Consider the following 16,704-nt stretch of genomic DNA (forward strand, 5'->3'; position numbering starts at 1 on the left):
AAGCACCTAACCTCCTTGGTCTCTGTTATAGGGCCCAGACCCACAAGTTTGGAAGGTTCTGCATGACACAATAACGACAGCCACACATAAATTCAACAGCCCAGAGAATGAGTTGACCATGATTACACAGCAGCCCATATCTCACAAAGAAACATCTTCTGAAACTGCACCCCTGGCCACTAAAATTGTGATACTGAACCCTATCCAAGAAAGCCATGGAAAACTTCCTGCTCCATTCATTCTGTGATCAGTGTGGCTTCCCTTTCCTTGGTCAGTGCCTGAAATTCATGGCCGAGTCTCATTTCTAGTCCCCTCCAATAAGTCATAGGATCATGTCCAGTTACCTATCTTTTATTATCCTTATGTCACTCTCCTTATCTTTCTTGGTTTCTGCTCCTCACCTCCTCCTCCCTCCCAACCTGTAGGCACCCAGGGATGAAATAAAGAAGCCCTTGCCCAGAAGAGCTCACTTCCCAGTAGGGTGACAGGGAAAAGCGTAATAGAAAACGAATGCAGTGGGATGGGATTTAGAAGTCATGGACAGAAAGGTTCATGTCACTTCCCCAGAGGCAGAGGGGTGGTCTCCTAAAATGGGGACAGGAAGGAACACACGGGTAGAGGGGGCTTAGGAGGAAGTTGTCTGCAAAACCTGGAGCTTCCTTGAGTTGTGAAGAGACAAGAGAGGAAGGCTGGGAATGCACACAGCCAGTGAAACTGAGGGTTGCCCTGACTAATCCCAGAACAAAAAGGTCCAGGATAGGAGGCCCAGGATGATTTTAACAGGAATCAACAAATCTAGAAAGGAATTAGGAACTGTGAAAAGGTCATGTACCTCACAGGTATAATAAATAGTTCAAGTAGAAGTGACTCTGGGCCATGGAGAGCAGCACTCATCCAGTTGACCTTGGCCCAAAAAATAGATGTCCAGGTCAGGAGGAAGATGCAGTGGATAGAGACAAGGTCAAAGTGGTGTCAGTGGGCATGTTTCTCCCTATGTTGATGACCGCCTTCTAACTGGATAAAAATATGCGGTGTTCACATGCAGCCGCTGGTCAAGGTAAGGGCCTTGTTATGGCTTGTTTCTAGATGTCCCCCTAAAGCCTCATGTGGCCATAGGTGGGGCTTTTTGGAGGTGGCTGGAACTAGAGTGTGTGATGCTGGGGTCAAGGGTGTGATGCTGGGATTAAGGGTGTGTGATTACTAAACTAGTCCACTGAGTGGTTTAGCATAGTTCTGGGTGTGGATCATGGGAAGGCCCACCCTGCACCACTGAAAGGACAGGTATCCTGGGAGGGATAAAAGGGAGAAACAGCTGTTGCTGGTGCTGCTTGCTGCCTTCTGCCTGAGCTGTTTCACCTCTGTGATGGCCCCTTTTTCCAGGTCCCCCTGCCTTGGAGCCAGACAACCATAGACCGAACCCTCTCCAAACTTTGACCTGAAATAAACCTTCCCTCCTTTTTTTTCAGCTTTAATTGAGTTTATTGGTACATTTTAGGGATACAGTACACTTACATTCATTGTTGGGATCTTGCACCTCTACATGACAGGTCTTGGTTCTCATTTTTTCCCCTTGTCCCTGACCTCCCTTCACCCCTCTCCCCTCCCCATCTACAAACACTTTATTTTCATCTTTTCATTGCCACATATTTTTTTCTTTTCCCTTATTACCCTTCCCCCTACCCATCCCACCTTCCCTACACCTTTAGTCCCTTTCTTCCCATTTCACAAGGTCAGTAATCTTATTAGGATCTTCTGTATTATTACAGTTTATTCACACCAGAGAAACTATTCGGTATTTACACATGTGTGACTTATTTATTTCACTTAGGAGTATATCTTCAGTATGTATCCATTTTCCTATGAATGAATCTATTTTCTCATTCTTTATGGCTGAGTAATATTCCATTTTATAGAAAAACCACATCTTCTTTATCCAGTTTCCAACTAAGGGGCAAATGGGCTGCTTCCAAGTTTTAGCTATTACAAACTGTGCTGCTATAAACATGGGTGTGCATACTTCTCTGTGATATGATTCTTTTAGTTCTTTTGGAACGATACCTAGGAAAGGGATGGCTGGGTCAAATGGAACCTCCAGTCCAAGCTCTTTCCATATTGATTTCCATAGTGGTTGCACCAGTCTGCACTCCCACCAACAATGGAGAAGGGTTCCTTTCCCCCCACAACCCCGCCAACATTTGTTATTGTTTGATTTCTTGATAGCAGCCATTCTTTGTGGGGTGAAGTGGAATCTGTGTTGTTTTCATCTGCATCTCTTGAATGACTAGTGATGTGGAACATTTTTTCATGTATTTACTTGCTGCTTTTACTTCTTTGTCTGAGAAATGTCTGTTCATTTCAGATGTCCATTTTTTAATCAGGTCTTTATATTGGGGGGACTGATTGTTTTGAGTTCTTTATACATTCTAGATAATAGTCCTTTGTCTGAGGAGCAGCTGGTAAAATTTTTTTCCCATCTTGTAGGTTGTCTTTTAGTTCTGCTGATGGTTTCTTTTGCAGTACAGAAGCTTTTTAATAAGATGAGATCCCAGTTGCTGATTCTTTCTGCTAGTTCCTGTGCTACTGAGGATTTGTTCATAAAGCCTTTTCCTAAGCCAATGTCTTCCAGAGTTCTGCCTAACTTACCTTCCAGCAAGTTTAGTGTTTATGTTTTAATATTTAGATCTTTAATCCACTTAGATTTTAATTTAGTGCATGGTGAAAGATAAGGGTCCAGTTTTAATCTGTGGCAGGCTGAAATCCAGTTTTTCCAACACCATTTATTAAAGAGACTATCTTTCCTCCACTGAGGATGGTCAGCTCCTTTGTCAAAGATGACATAGCTGAGTACATCTGGAATTGTTTTTGTGTCTTCCAATCTGTTCCACTGACCCTCAGGCCTGTTCTTTGCCAGTACCATGCTGTTTTTATCACAGTGGCTTTGTAGTATAGTTTCAAATTGGGAATTGTTATCCCCACGGCCATGTCTCTGTTGCCTAGGATAACTTTTGCTATTCTATGTCTCTTATGGTTCCAGATGAATTTTTGGATTCTTTTTTCTAGTTCTGTGAAATATAGTTCACAGTATTTCAATGGGCATTGCATTGAATCTGTATAGCAGATTTGGTAGTATGGCCATTTTTACTATGTTGATTCTTCCTACCCAGGAGCAGAGGATATCTTTCCATTTTTTTATATCCTCTTCAATTTCTTTTTTCAGAGTGCTATAGTTTTCAGTGTAGAGATCTTTTGCTTCTTTGGTTAGATTGATTCCTAGATACTTCATTTTTTTGGATGCTATTGTGAAATGAATTGTTTCCCTAATTTCTCGTTCAGTGAGTCTGTTACTTGTGTACAAGAAGGCTATTGATTTTTGGGTGTTGACCTTGTATCCAGCTACTCTGCTGAATCTGTCAATTAAGTCTAGAAGTGTTTTGCTGGAGTTTTTTGGTTCTTTAGTGTAGAGTATCATATCGTCAACAAATAATGACAGTTTAACTTCTTCCTTCCCTATCTTTATTGCTTTAATTTCTTTCTCTGGAAACCTTCCCTCCTTTAACCTCAGGCATTGGGGATTCTATCTCAGCAAAGGAAGAAGTAACTAATGTGGGGCTGCTGAAGACTTGTAGCTTTGGGAATGGCAAGGAGTACTGTGAACAGGTCCAGCAGTTACAAACGTAGGAAGGAGAGAATTCAACAGCTGGATATGATGTTGCTTCTCTTAACTGAATGGTCCTGTGGGCCATCACCTCAGTGAATGGAAGATGCAAGAACTTAGGACTGAGACAAATCCCAGAGAGTCAGACTGCGGAACAAATACCTGCACCCCTTCCACATGAAGACACGAACACGCTTAACATCTCAGACATTAAGCAAATGCAAACCACAACCACAGTGAGGTTCTCCTTCACTCCTACTACTGTACCTACCATCCACGTAACTTACAGTAACAAGTATAGGTAAGGATGCTGAGAAACCGGAAACCTTACACATGGTGCAGGCTCTGGGTGAAATGCTGTGGCATGTCCTCAAAAAGTAGAATACAGACTTACTATACTACTCAACCCTTCCATTCCTAAATAGATACACAGCAGAACAGAAAATAAGTATTCAATCAAAAAGGAATATGTTCTTTATCTCTGTCAAGATCATGGGAAAGGAAAACATTCCCACAACAAGTTTCAGAAAAGGAAACAGGATCCAAATGGAAAAAAGAATATTCCTAGGTGAGACAAGTGGAGAAATTGAAGTTGAACAATGGATTGGACATTCATGACAAAACCCTTTAATTTCCTTACATCTGGGCTCTCTGGTCGTTGCCTAGGAGTGTCTGAATTTGGGTAAAATACGCTGCCATTTTTCATACAGACTTGCAAAGTAGGAAAAGTAATAAACACTGGAGGAGGTGAATGGATAAATCAAAGTGTACTAATATGATTGCAGGTGCCCTATATGTTTGAAATTATTGGGAAATGAAACAATTTTCTACTATCAATATTATTCCAGAAAAGAAACACCAAGCGTCACTATAGCAGCTAAGTATATGAGTGATCTTTCTCATGGTGAAGAAACAATTCCTGACATCCAAAACTCAAAGAAGGGGAGGTTCAATTTGTCTCATATTGGTGGAGGATTCTGTACATGGCTGGCTGGCCCTAAGGAAGCAACATCACGGAGGAAGTGTGTGACAGAGTAAAGTTGCTTACTTCATGGCAGCAAAGAGGCAGAGCATGGGAACAGTACCAAAGGGTGAGGGGTGAGGGGTGAGCTAGAGACATAAAAGTGATGCCTTCATGACCCATAGAGATGCAAAAAGAAATGTACTCCACCAATCCCCTAGGCAGATCTCAAAGCCAATCCAGGTATCACTTGACCCTTAACTGTCACACTAACACTAACAAAATGCAGTCCAGCCAGAGTTGTAAAACCATTGTCCTACTGTGTGAAAGTTATATTAGAATGAGGAGGACCATGAATAATAATATTAAACACCAATGTGTGCATATTTTGTTAGATTTAAGTGCCATTCTCTTAGTTACTATTCTCATTGTTGAGACAAAATACCCAGCACCCAAAGTTTAAAAAGGAAAGGCTTATGTCAGCTCACAGTTTGTAGAGGTTTCAGTCCATAGTTGGCTGGTTATAAGGGAGGGCACCTTATTAGAAGGCCATCACAGAGGAGAACAGTTCAAGACATGGCAAGAAGGCAGCAAGCAGCAAGCCTCCCTTTCCTTCTTATCCCTTCCAGACAACCCCACGTTTTGGGTGGCGACACCCACACCCAGGGTGGGTGGGGCTTCTGTCTTCAGTAAATCCATTTGGTCACACCCAGATCCCTGCTAATTCTAGTCAGTGGACTAATTCAGTACCACATACCTTAACCCCAGTATCACACACCCTAGATCTAGCCAGGTATGAAAAGCCCCACCTATGAGTGCGTGAAGTTTTGGGGAGAAATTGAGACACAGGCTGTAACATCCACTATCTTGAAATTATAATATTCAGAGTCCACTGCATGCATATTACATTAGAAATGTTACTCTCTGAGTATTATCATAACACTATGAAGTGGTCACAGTGTGGATAGTATAATTAGAGAGCACTCTATGGATTGTATATCAGTATCTGAGGGTAATGTCTGAGTATTATTGTACATGAGTACAGGAGGGCATGGCATGGATATTGTTAGTATTTAAGACCACAGGAAATATAACAGTATGACTGGTTGCTGTGTGGATATAAAATTAGTATTACAGGCTACACTATGGACATTCAATTACCACTAAAGGCCACAGTGTGGATATTTTACTAAGATCCAACATGGTGGAAAACATCCATAATCCAAACACTTGAGAAACTTAGGGAAGAGGACTTGAGTTCTAGGGCACCTAGACTACATCGTGAGATGCTGTCTCAAGAAAAAAAAAGGCTGCTATATAGATTTTATTTTCATCTTAGAAGTCCACAGTGTGGATATTACGGGCCACAGAATAAATAGTATATACTTAATAAAAGGCCATGCTGAGGATACTATCATAGGAGCCCTTCTCATTGTTGGTGGGAGTGCAGACTGGTGCAACCACTATGGAAATCAATATGGAGATACCTCAAAGAGCTGGGACTGGAGGTTCCATTTGACCCAGCCATCCCTCTGCTGGGTATCTTTCCAAAAGAATTAAAAGAATCAAATCACAGAGATATATTTGCACCTATGTTTATAGCGACACAGTTTGTAATAGATAAAACTTGGAAAGAGCCTATTTGCCCATCACTTGGAAACTGGATAAAGAAGGTGTGGTTTTTCTATAAAATGGAATATTGCTCAGCCATAAAGAATGAGAAATTAGATTCATTCATAGGAAAATGGATACATATTGAGGATATACTCCTAAGTGAAATAAGTCACACATGTGTAAATACCGAAGTTTCTCTGGTGTGAATAAACTATAACAGTACATAAGATCTTAATGATATAATAGACAATGCGTGAAATAGGAAGAAAAGGGACTAAAGGTATAGGGGAAAATTGGAAGGGTAGGGGAAAGCTAATAAGGGAAAAGAAAAAAATATGAGGAAATGAAGTGGTTGTAAATGGGGAGGGGAGAAGGGGGTGAAGGGAGGGCAGGGACAAGGGGAAAAAATGAGAACCAAGACCTGTCATGTAAAGGTACAAGATCCCAATAATGAATGTACCTGTACTGTATACCTAAAATGTACCAGTAAACCCAATGAGGAAAAAAATGAAAATAAAATGAAAAGATCCTTTCCTTGGTCTTTACGTACAAGCACCTCTTCCTAGAACACAGGCTTCCTTTTAACTTTATCATGTGTCAGTCCGTTGACTGAGCTCTCCCCGCTCTGAAAATCACAAGTACTCAGTGACAGAGAACATTTTAGTATTGTTGCCACTGTGATGTAACATGAGTGCTTCTAGCTGTCTAGACAGGATCAAAGGGCTTGTCTAAGTTTGCTCCCACTCCTGGGATGGCATATTCCTTAGCAGGTCTGCTTCAGTTTAGTTATACACAAAATACCTTACTCCAAGAGCAAATATTATTGCTAAAACACCTCATTCTGTTCTTTACCCACATTAGGCCTTGGAAAAGGTCATTTATCATGACACACACGTGTGCGTGCACACATACACATGCACACATCCTATCTTTTCTGTGGCTTTCAGGCGCTGGTGACTCTGGGAGATTTTTCATGAACTGAGCTGTATGTCCAGAACCAGACAACATCTTATATCCCTTTTTATTGGGAGAAATTGACCTGCCCAGGCCTCTTCCTATGACAGTATGTTGTCTCTTTGTTTCACTCACACTGAATACCGAGATATTCCTCTGAAGTGAGCTGGAGGCCCTGGAAGTTCTGTGGTCGAGGGCACTTGCAGTTTCCGGCCGCTGCTTGCTCACGGTGGTACTACTTGTGCTTTACTGACCCGCTTCCGGGCCTGGTGTGTGGCGAACCCTTGCACACACCCTGTGGCTGCAGAGCGGCTGTCCTGGGGCTCGGCCGGAAGTCAGGACCTTGATGACGAGGGGAGCCCACTGGCAGAGTATGGGCTTCCCCTTCCATGGGCAAGGCCCTGCAGCAAAGAGAGAAACCTGAGCTAAGGCAGTGAATGCTGGCACCTTCCAGCCTGTGCCTGAGGACACTGTGCCCATCCCTTCCTTTCCTAGTTTTCCTTCAACTTGGATTAAGTGGGGAAGTGAGATGCATGTTCTACTCTATGAGAAAAGAGAGTGTGAGTCTTGTGTGCTGAGAACAGGGTTGTTTGTGCCCCCCAGAACAGAACCCTCCCAAGGGGCCCGACCCCCAGACACGCACCATCCTGTCACCATCCTGTCCTCTGCTCCATCTCATGTCCTTCTCTGCGGCTGCGCCCACGAGTTCAGGACACCCTGCCCTGGAACTTCATCATCTTTCTCTCTTGCAACCGTCCCGTAGCATTGTCAAGGAAAGGGCTTTTGTACAAACAGCACCCACAAGTCCTTCCCCCTTTTGAGCACCTATGAATTCTGTAGTTTCTGGTCCCCCGGTCACTTTTGCTGCTCACCAGGATTTGTTATTTGTTCAAGGCAGGTGGGAGAGAACAAGGCCAGGACAATGGGAAGAAACCCAGCGGGTCCATGCGTGGCTTCTAGGAGGGCTGCGACAGGGGCCTGCTGCACCACGGCACCCACCATCCCCTCCCCTGGCCTTCCTGTATAGGTCCTGTCCTGTCTCAGATGACATCAAGATTTCCACGGACCATCTGATGGACATCCATGGGTGCAGCCCCCAACCCTGATCCATTTTCAGGGTTGGGCGGGGCATCTGCCCTAGTCCTGGTCACCAACAGGTTCGTGTCTCTGTCTCCCCTTAGCCGTTGCTGCTGGAGAAGCAGAGTCCTCATCCAGCAGCACGAAGGTGCCAAAGAACTCAAAGAGAACCTGGACCACTGCAAAGGCATCATGTTTGACATCCTGGCGGCCCACCTCAGCGAGGAGAGCCTGGCAGACTCTGAGTACTTCATGAAGGTGAAGTCAGCCCTCATCATCTAGCAGTGGGAGCTGGAAAACAAAATCCACCTGGGGAAAGAGCAGCTGAAGTGCCTGCTGGACAGCCTGAAGCCCGAAACAGGCAAGTAAGTGGCCAGTCAGCCTGCAGAGGCAGCCATGGCCTTGGAGCTCCATCCCCGTGCGTGGGATCCCTTAATGAACCTTTCAGTTTCCCTTTGGAATGGAGCAGTTTCCCTTACACAGGACGCTACACACTCCACGAGATGCCAGGCACTGGATGGTGTGGTCCCCATGGACCCACTACGCCAGGGCTGTGGGACACACAGACTGTCACTGTCAGCAGTAGGGCGGCTGTTCCTCCATTTTCCGAAGCCAAACCAGACACATGGGAAGACACCGAGAACATCCTCAGGATGCATGAGAGGGGCCTCCCTGGTGTCCATCTTCCCTTGGGATCCATCTGGGCATGGGCTACTCGATTTTGTCCTTGCCGGACGCTCAGTGTGAGTGTCCATCGTCTCTACCCTATAATCACGTTCCCTGACCCAGCAAAGTCATGATGACAATGATAACTGATTAACATGTAGGAAAGGCAAATGGCTTCCTAATGGTGGAAAACCAGCTGGGCAGTGGACAGCCTATGTATCGGGTATACTCACTCTGTGATTAAAAGCTCCACTTAAAGAAATGCTGTGCATGCCTTCGAACTCATGCACATGACAGACGAATGACCGTGGTTCTCACCTGGCATCAGAGGTCAAACGAGGTTATTCAGCCAAGCAAGAGTACATTGTTACATGTGTTCAGGGCTAATATACTTGTTGGTTAGTTCTTTACTAAGACTGATGGAGTATTTTTCTAGTTTCATGTGCCCCAGAATATTAATCTTGTGCACATACGGTCATTCTTGATCATTGGTTGTTGTTGCTGTTTTGTTTTTTTTTTTCTGTTTTGCCACACATTTTTCCCCAAGCATTAAGGGTCACATTCCCTTTACTGTAAGAGCTTTCTTCTGCCTTTTCAGGGGCCCTGTGGACTCTCTTAACTCTTAAACTTGACGTTTTTCTGCTGCAGAGTTTAGAGATTCTGTGCCTTTTGCGGGGCTTGAAACGGCAGGACTCTAAAGAGAGACACTGACGCATTAACACCATCATGCTGCGGTTTCCATTGGCAATCAGAGACTGAGAGGAAGTATTTGCAGACGTGTATCTGACAAAGGATTTCTACCCAGAATGCATGAAGGCCTCTGAAGACCCACCAGTATGAAAATGAGCAGCCCAGCTAAAAAGAGGGCAACAGACTTCAACAGTTCACCAAAGAAGATATACACACACAAATAAGCACAGGTAACGATGTCCAGCTGCTGACGACGTTGTTATGACCTGCTGATTTTTACCTAATAATTGTAGGTCATGTGCGTTGTTGGAAAAAAGTTCATCTTACTAGAGCCATGGTTAATGGCTTTAGTCATCCCTGAGGTAACTGGATTGTATGTAATATTTGTTCCTCATTTCTCTCACTCCCATAAGCAGCATTCTAGCAGGTGTGATGAAGTTTTCCGTCAGCAATAACCACTGCCTCCCTAAAACATGTATACACACACACACACACACACACACACACACACACACACGCGCACATACACTTCCTGAGCCTGACACAGAGGTACTGCATGGATGTGAAGGCTTTTCCTACAGCCCAGTCCGATCCGGCACCTTCATTCCCTCAGGTGATGATGCCCACTCTTGGCAGCCACCCAGGGCTCACAGGACAAGTGCCTTTCAGAGGTCCTCCTGCCTGCTCAGGTGAGCTGTTCCTCACTTAAAATGTGTGACTCTGTGGCAGCAGCTCCCCCCTCCTTTCCCCCTGGTAGCCCCTTGCTGGGAACATGGGCTGCTGGCTGTCCACAGACCTCACTAGTGTGGGAGCCCACTGGCATTTGACATTGGAAAAGTAACTTCTACCATTGAGGCATTGACACAATCTATGACTCTATTTGGCTTTTCTGAGATGAGGGTCTCAGCTATGCAGATGAGATTGACCTGGAGCTCTCTGTGTAATCCAGGCTGAGCTCACTGTGTAATCCAGGCTGGGTTTATGGGATTACGGGTGTCGACCTGAAGCTCACTGTAATCCAGACTAGTTTTATGGGATTATGGGCGTGCACCACCACGCCCGGCAAACAATACCACTGGACTCGTCAGGTTGAGTGGGGCCTTCGCCTTTACATCAGCGGCCGTGATCCGGGTCTCACCTTTTCCATCAGGCTTTTGAAAGAACCACCTCAGTTCAAACCCATTGCCATTGGCCCCAACCCCCTTCTTTAAGAATGTTGCTTTTTTAAAGATAAACTGGGCCTGGTGGATGATAGCATTAGAAGGGTTGAGGAAAGCCTCGAACAAAGGCAGAAGCAACGGGAAAAGGACGAATCTTGGTATCAAAATTGGTTTTCCCCTTGCCCCGCTTGCCCCTGGAGATTGTTAAGTTAAAGATTGCATAGGGTTAATTGTTGATGTACGCCTTCCCACTTACCCCTCCCCACATTTGGTAAAATACTGATTGCTGTATGCTGATAAATGCTTTGTCCCTTTATGGTTAAATGCTTGAGTGACTCATGTGATTGGTAGAAGATTTGTTTGAACTGTCCAATAAGCTTGCTGAACCTTCCCCCTGGGATAACAGTATATAATCGTTTTGCTGAGCCAATAAAGAGCCTTTGATCAGAAATCAGACTTGGGCCATGTGCTCTAACTTCTTAAAGAATTTCCTTCACAGACATTCAAGATCGGATCGGCCTCTGATGACCCACGAATAAGAGGCGGCTCTCACCTCCTATTCCCCACTGGACGGGGTCCCCCCAGAGAGCCGCACACGAGTAACTTATTTTATTTATAATTTAGACACATTTTTTTGACCCATGAGTCTTTCCCATCAAATCCAGTAGTGTGATTGCTTTAATAATACATGTGTAAAATGCAAATAATCAAATCTGTGTGCCAGCCTTTACGTGTCTTTCTGGACTCTGTCATATACTGTAGGTATATAGTACCTTTTTTTTTTTTATCCTGGGGATCAAACTCAGGCCATTGCACTTGCAAGGCAGGTGGCAGAACCACTGAGAACCACTGAGCTAAATCCCCGGCTTGGACTCTGCTTATACTTAGCAATGTGCAGAGTTCTGGTGTCCTTTTAACCGAGCACACATCACCACGACCTTCCATCTGGCTTTCCATTTGCCTCTGTATTGTCTGATTCCCAGGGAATGACACACTCCAATGTTTTCCACGTACATAAGACAGTACACAGATGTATTATTGCTATTTATACAAATATGGTGCCACCAGTTGGCCCTGGGCATTCAGAGGGGGTGACTGATTCTTGTCTCTGTCACAGCAAAGCTGCGGTAGTCGGCAGAGGGCAGACTGGGCCTTCTCTCACTTGGGATGTGTATAGCCTGTATCCTGCAGCACATTGTTTTAAATGTATATATATTTCATGCTTGACACTTTCTACTTACTGATCAACAAAGCATCCTGCTTGATTGTGTGTGTGTGCGTGTGTGTGTGTGTGTGTGTGTGTGTGTGTGTGTGATATCAGGGATCAAACTCAGGTCCTTGTGCTTGCCAGGCAGGCAGCAACACCACTGAGCTAAATCCCTGGCCCATCGTGCTTGATTTTAATGAAATAAATACTGTATCCTCAAGTGAAAAGAATGATTCCCTACATTGCAGCTTTTTAAAGAAAATCAGGATATCAGGGCGGGGAGTGTCACTTAGTGGTAGAGCACGTGAATGCAAGGCCCTAGGTTCAATGCCTCCTACAAAAACATGGAGGGAAGAAAGACATTTCAGGGTATGTTCAGAATGTGTCAGACCACTAAACCATTTTGAGTAAGCTCTGATACTCATCAACTACTTGTAATTTGCAAGTGGGCTAAAAGCCAATCAGTTCGCTGTTTCAACAGTCAGAGACACAGGGTGTATCTGTTAGCTACTGTCTCAAAAAGGCCGTGTAACAAAAAGCTAAAACCTCACAGCAGTGTGCAGTCTGGAGTACCGACTTACCTCTGGAGTTTGCAGATTAGTGGCTGATCCAGGAAGGGCTCTGGGCCACGTGCCTCTCACCTTCCTCCTGGAGCACGAGTCCGTCCTGAGCCATGTCCCTGGTGAGGCACCAAAAACCTAGTCATAAAGCGGTTGTTGTGGCTTTGGTCACTTCATACCTGCTAACTTTCCATGGCCAAAGCATAGCATGGGGCCAAACCGAGTCACAGGGAGCGAGCGGATTGGGCTCCACCTGCTCATGGGAAGGAACTGTGGGGACACAGGCCCGAGAGTGGACACAGGGAGGAGTGAGATTAGGGCTGTTCTTGGGTTCCACTACCACTGCAGTGTCTACTAACGCACTCACTCAAGTACTCCGAAAGCACCAAGCCAACTTGGCCGGTGCAAAGCCACCCCTGTCACTTCCTAGCTGTGTGGCCCTGAGCAAGTGAGCTGGCCTCTCTGGGCCCCATGTCCTCTCCTGTCATAGCAGATGAGCTGCTATGTGGCGAGTGTGTGACTGAGCCAGGTCTGGGTCACCGAAATGGTGCACATGCGCTGGTGGGGCAGTACCTGTGCCTCCAGGGTGAGCTCCCAGACCACAGGGATGCTGCTGCCAGAGGAAGGGCTGGAGAGGGTGGAGGGAAATTTCTGCATCTCTGGTATTTGTTTTCTACTTTAAACGATTATTTAAGCCAGGCATGGTGGGGTATGTCTGTAATCCCAGCACTCAGGAGGCTGAGGCAGGAGGATTGTGTAAGGTCAGACTGAGGCATGATTGAGACCACCGAGGGAGGCAAAGTCTAAGCAACATGCGGTGACTTTATTGCCATTTGGGTGCAGATGGGCCAAGGGTGAGAAAGCCGTTGGCACTGAGAGGAGTATGCTCGTGGTTATATGGGGCATTTTAGGTAGAGGAGGGAGCATTTCTCAAGAGGGTGGAACATTTTAGAGTTCCACGGGTGATTGACCTGGGGCTGGCAGATAAACAGGGCAGAGAGAGCGGCAGGGCGGCTTGTTATCTCTGTGCTCCTGCGGATTCCGGCAGTAGGTCTGCTTGGGTGGGGGTCCAACTGGGGGGCCCTGTCAGATTGCTACAAGTTCAAGGCCAGCTTGAGCTACAGAGTGGTTTCAAGGCCAGCCTGAACTACATGGTGAGATGCTGTCTGAAAAAAACTCATTGAATTAACACTGTAGTACAGTTAGAAACACTGTTGCTGAGGGATTCCCTCCCTTCCAACCATTTAATTCTCCCCGGCATGGCCATTTCTCCTTCCGTCCTCTAAGAGAGGTACAAAACAAAGTAACAAAACCCCAGGAGATCTCTGATGCTCTAGGCCAGAGCACCCTGGCCTTCAGTCTCTTTCACTCTACTCCAGCCTCATTAAAGTTTTCTAAATATGTGCTACCTGTCATGGATGAATTAGGGTCAGAGTGAATTCTGGGACAAGCTTGCATGTTGGGAGCTGCAGAGAAGGTACCGCATCCAGTCAGGCGTTCGCGTCAATAATACCTACAGCTTAAGGGGAGGCCCCATCCCAGAGGCGCGGATTTTTCACATTCCAAAAGCCCGATTTCTCGGGGGCCGTTGGTGCTCTTGTGCGCAGGGATCTGTGCGTGCTGCTCTAGCTTTTCCGTCACCCTGGCATCGCTTCTGTCTGTACCATGTCTTTTGTTGGCATCAACTTGCCTGGAGCACAGCTTCCTGCGATCTTCAATAAATGTAGGGGTGAGGGGAAAAAATGAGAACCAAGACCTGTCATGTAGAGGTACAAGATCCCAACGATGAATGTAACTGTACTGTATCCCTAAAATGTACCAATAAACTCAATTAAAGCTGAAAAAAAAATAAATGGAGCTGCTTGCTACTGGGTGTACAGTTGAGGGTTCTTTGCTCGCTGTGCATGAGAACCTGGCCTGTACGGCCTGTTACGTGGTGACATTTTAGAAGGCCTGAAGTCTGAGACGCATCTCCCTGAGCTGCACTCGAGGTGCGCACAGAGAACCCTGGGCCACCTCTTCTCAGGGCTCTGAGACAAAACTCATTTCCTCCCAACTTTTCAGGGCTGCTGCTTCCTGGTCTCCCGCTTCTTTCTCCAACCTCCGAGCCCCCAGCTTAGCCGTCCCTGTAATCCCTGTCCCAGCCTCCCAACCCCTTCACCACCGTAGATCCTCCTGACTCCTCCTGCAGGCCCACCCATCCCGAGGGATCAGGGCCCCGTCTCAGCATCCTGCGTCCATCACACCCCCAGAGGCTCTACAGCCGGGGGAGCCTCGTACCCACAGCACCCTCCTTCCCCTCCTCGCTTCCTCCGTTCATCCCTTCCCTCACTTCTCTCTTTCTCCTCCCAGTTCTCCAACTTTTGCTCTTTTGGGAAGATGGGACTGCACTCTTCACACGTCTTAGAAATCTCCTCTTTGCCTAGCAAAAGCGTGAACTTTTTTTTATTACGCTTCAGGATGATGTGCGGGCGCTGTGTAACATGGCAGTGTAAGAATACAGAATGCTGCCCTCGGTATATTACCGAACGGAATTTTAAGATGCTGCTGTTGTCGGAGGTGTGATCTCACGTCGTGCGCTTGGTAGTGAAATCTCCATGCATCTCTCCACTCACCTCTTAGAAGGGATTCCTCCCTGTGGAATGGCTGGCAAATAGGACTGTCCTGGGATGTTGCTGCCCGTATGACACGTAGGGCTAAGGAGAACCTAGCCCGGGCCTTTGGGCTTTTTGGCAGCTCTGTTTTGGCGGAAGGTCCTTCTCAAGCTCCTGTCCCCATCCTGAGCAGGCTACTTTCTGACGACTGAGGGACCCACCCCACGGGTTGCCTTGTTCCCCATGTAGCCCTGCTTCCAGTAAGAGTGGTTCAAGGCCCAACCGGAAGGGGTCATTTGCCCCGAGTTAAACGGCATCTGGCTTAGTGTGCTGGTGTCCTGTGGCCTTTCACAGGGAAACCACATCCGGATGGCTACTACTTGTGCTCATCCTCCCATTGATCCAGGGCCATTGTTTTGTTTTGCCTCCTAGAACTCCACCTACGGTGGGTTAGACCCTGTTCTTGAAGGTCAAAAAATAAAGTGAGAGGAAACTGGCCAGAGGCACTCGGATGGATCTCAATAGGGGAACATGCTGTACCCAGAGGCTGCCAGGGAGGCAGGATGCACCGTGAGGGCCAGGGCCAACACGGAGGACTGGTGGCATCTCCTCGCTGAGCTGGCAGCTCAGCCCTGGGTGGGTGGGGGAAGGGTGGAATGAGGTGACCGTTGAAACTGCCACACATTGGCTTGGCACCAAGAACCAGGCCTACCCTGTGGGTGAGAGCTCCTGGCTCCTGGACCAAGACGCCAGTGAGAAGAGAGGTGAGGACCCTGCAGGCAGCCCTGTCTGTCAGCCCTGGTGGCCCAGGGAGCAGGCCATCACCCTGCCCTGTCACCAGGTCCCACGCACAGCACTCTGGTGAGTGCAAGCTCTGTCCTTCGTATTCATGAACCTTTTTTACTGTGGTGAAATCACCCATAGAATCAAGTGTGCCTTTCTAACCAGTCTTCATGCAAAGCTCAGTGACAACTAGTGTGTTCACACGGATATGTGACCGTCATCACCATCCATCTCCAGACTTTCTCACTGTCCCTGTGGGAAACTCTGTAGCTATGAACTGCCACCTGTCCCCTGGCTCTGGGTGCTACCTGCTCCTGCCTGTCGCTGGAGTTACCTCTCTATGGACCCCAGAAGTGGAAGCATCCAGGACTGGACCTTTTCTCCCTAGCGTCTCTCACTGAATGGAATGTGTTCTTCATTAGCTGTAGATTGGGACTGAAAGGATGTTCACCCCGCCTGTGTCTCCGTCCGCTGTCCCACACCCCAGTGGTGACATTGATTGTCTACATATGCAGACACTTTGCATCGTGTGCGCTTTGTATAAACCTGTGTCATATATCCTCTCCTTAATTTGCACAGAAGTGGACCCATTTCTACACAGTCTTCTCCAGCTGATACTTTTATGTAGCAGATTTCTTGGAAATATGTATCCTCCACCCACCCCTTTGCCCCTCTCTCCCTCTAAAGTCTCTTCATATCTCCTTTGTTTCTCTCTCTCTCCCTCAGTCCACCTTTCCAGTCTCTCCCTCCCCTCCTTCCCTCTCCCTCTCCCTCTCCCTCTCC

At 46.6% G+C, this 16,704-nt stretch overlaps 1 protein-coding gene and 1 long non-coding RNA gene across 4 annotated transcripts in view; one reads left to right on the forward strand and one right to left on the reverse strand.

Annotated features, from left to right (window-relative positions):
* Window positions 1-7,330: 7,330 nt before the first annotated feature.
* LOC104857667 overlaps window positions 7,331-16,704 on the reverse strand; it is a 44,635-nt gene continuing 35,261 nt past the window's right edge. For both annotated transcript variants that reach the window (XR_778913.2, XR_778912.1), the window contains 3 exons: window positions 14,062-14,256; window positions 12,566-12,663; window positions 7,331-7,585 (listed from right to left, as the gene is read on the reverse strand). This is a non-coding gene — a long non-coding RNA (uncharacterized LOC104857667). The remainder of the gene's footprint in view (window positions 7,586-12,565; window positions 12,664-14,061; window positions 14,257-16,704) is intronic.
* LOC104857662 overlaps window positions 15,802-16,704 on the forward strand; it is a 7,416-nt gene continuing 6,513 nt past the window's right edge. Inside the window, exon 1 of one of the 2 annotated variants that reach the window (XM_010617718.1) lies at window positions 15,802-15,999. The gene's annotated coding sequence lies outside the window, so the exon portion shown is untranslated. The remainder of the gene's footprint in view (window positions 16,000-16,704) is intronic. The other variant, XM_010617708.1, reaches the window with a different exon arrangement.

Source organism: Fukomys damarensis, unplaced genomic scaffold (genome assembly GCF_012274545.1).
Source record: "Fukomys damarensis isolate Sample0158 unplaced genomic scaffold, DMR_v1.0_HiC HiC_scaffold_37, whole genome shotgun sequence".
In the NCBI taxonomy this organism is placed as follows: domain Eukaryota; kingdom Metazoa; phylum Chordata; class Mammalia; order Rodentia; family Bathyergidae; genus Fukomys; species Fukomys damarensis.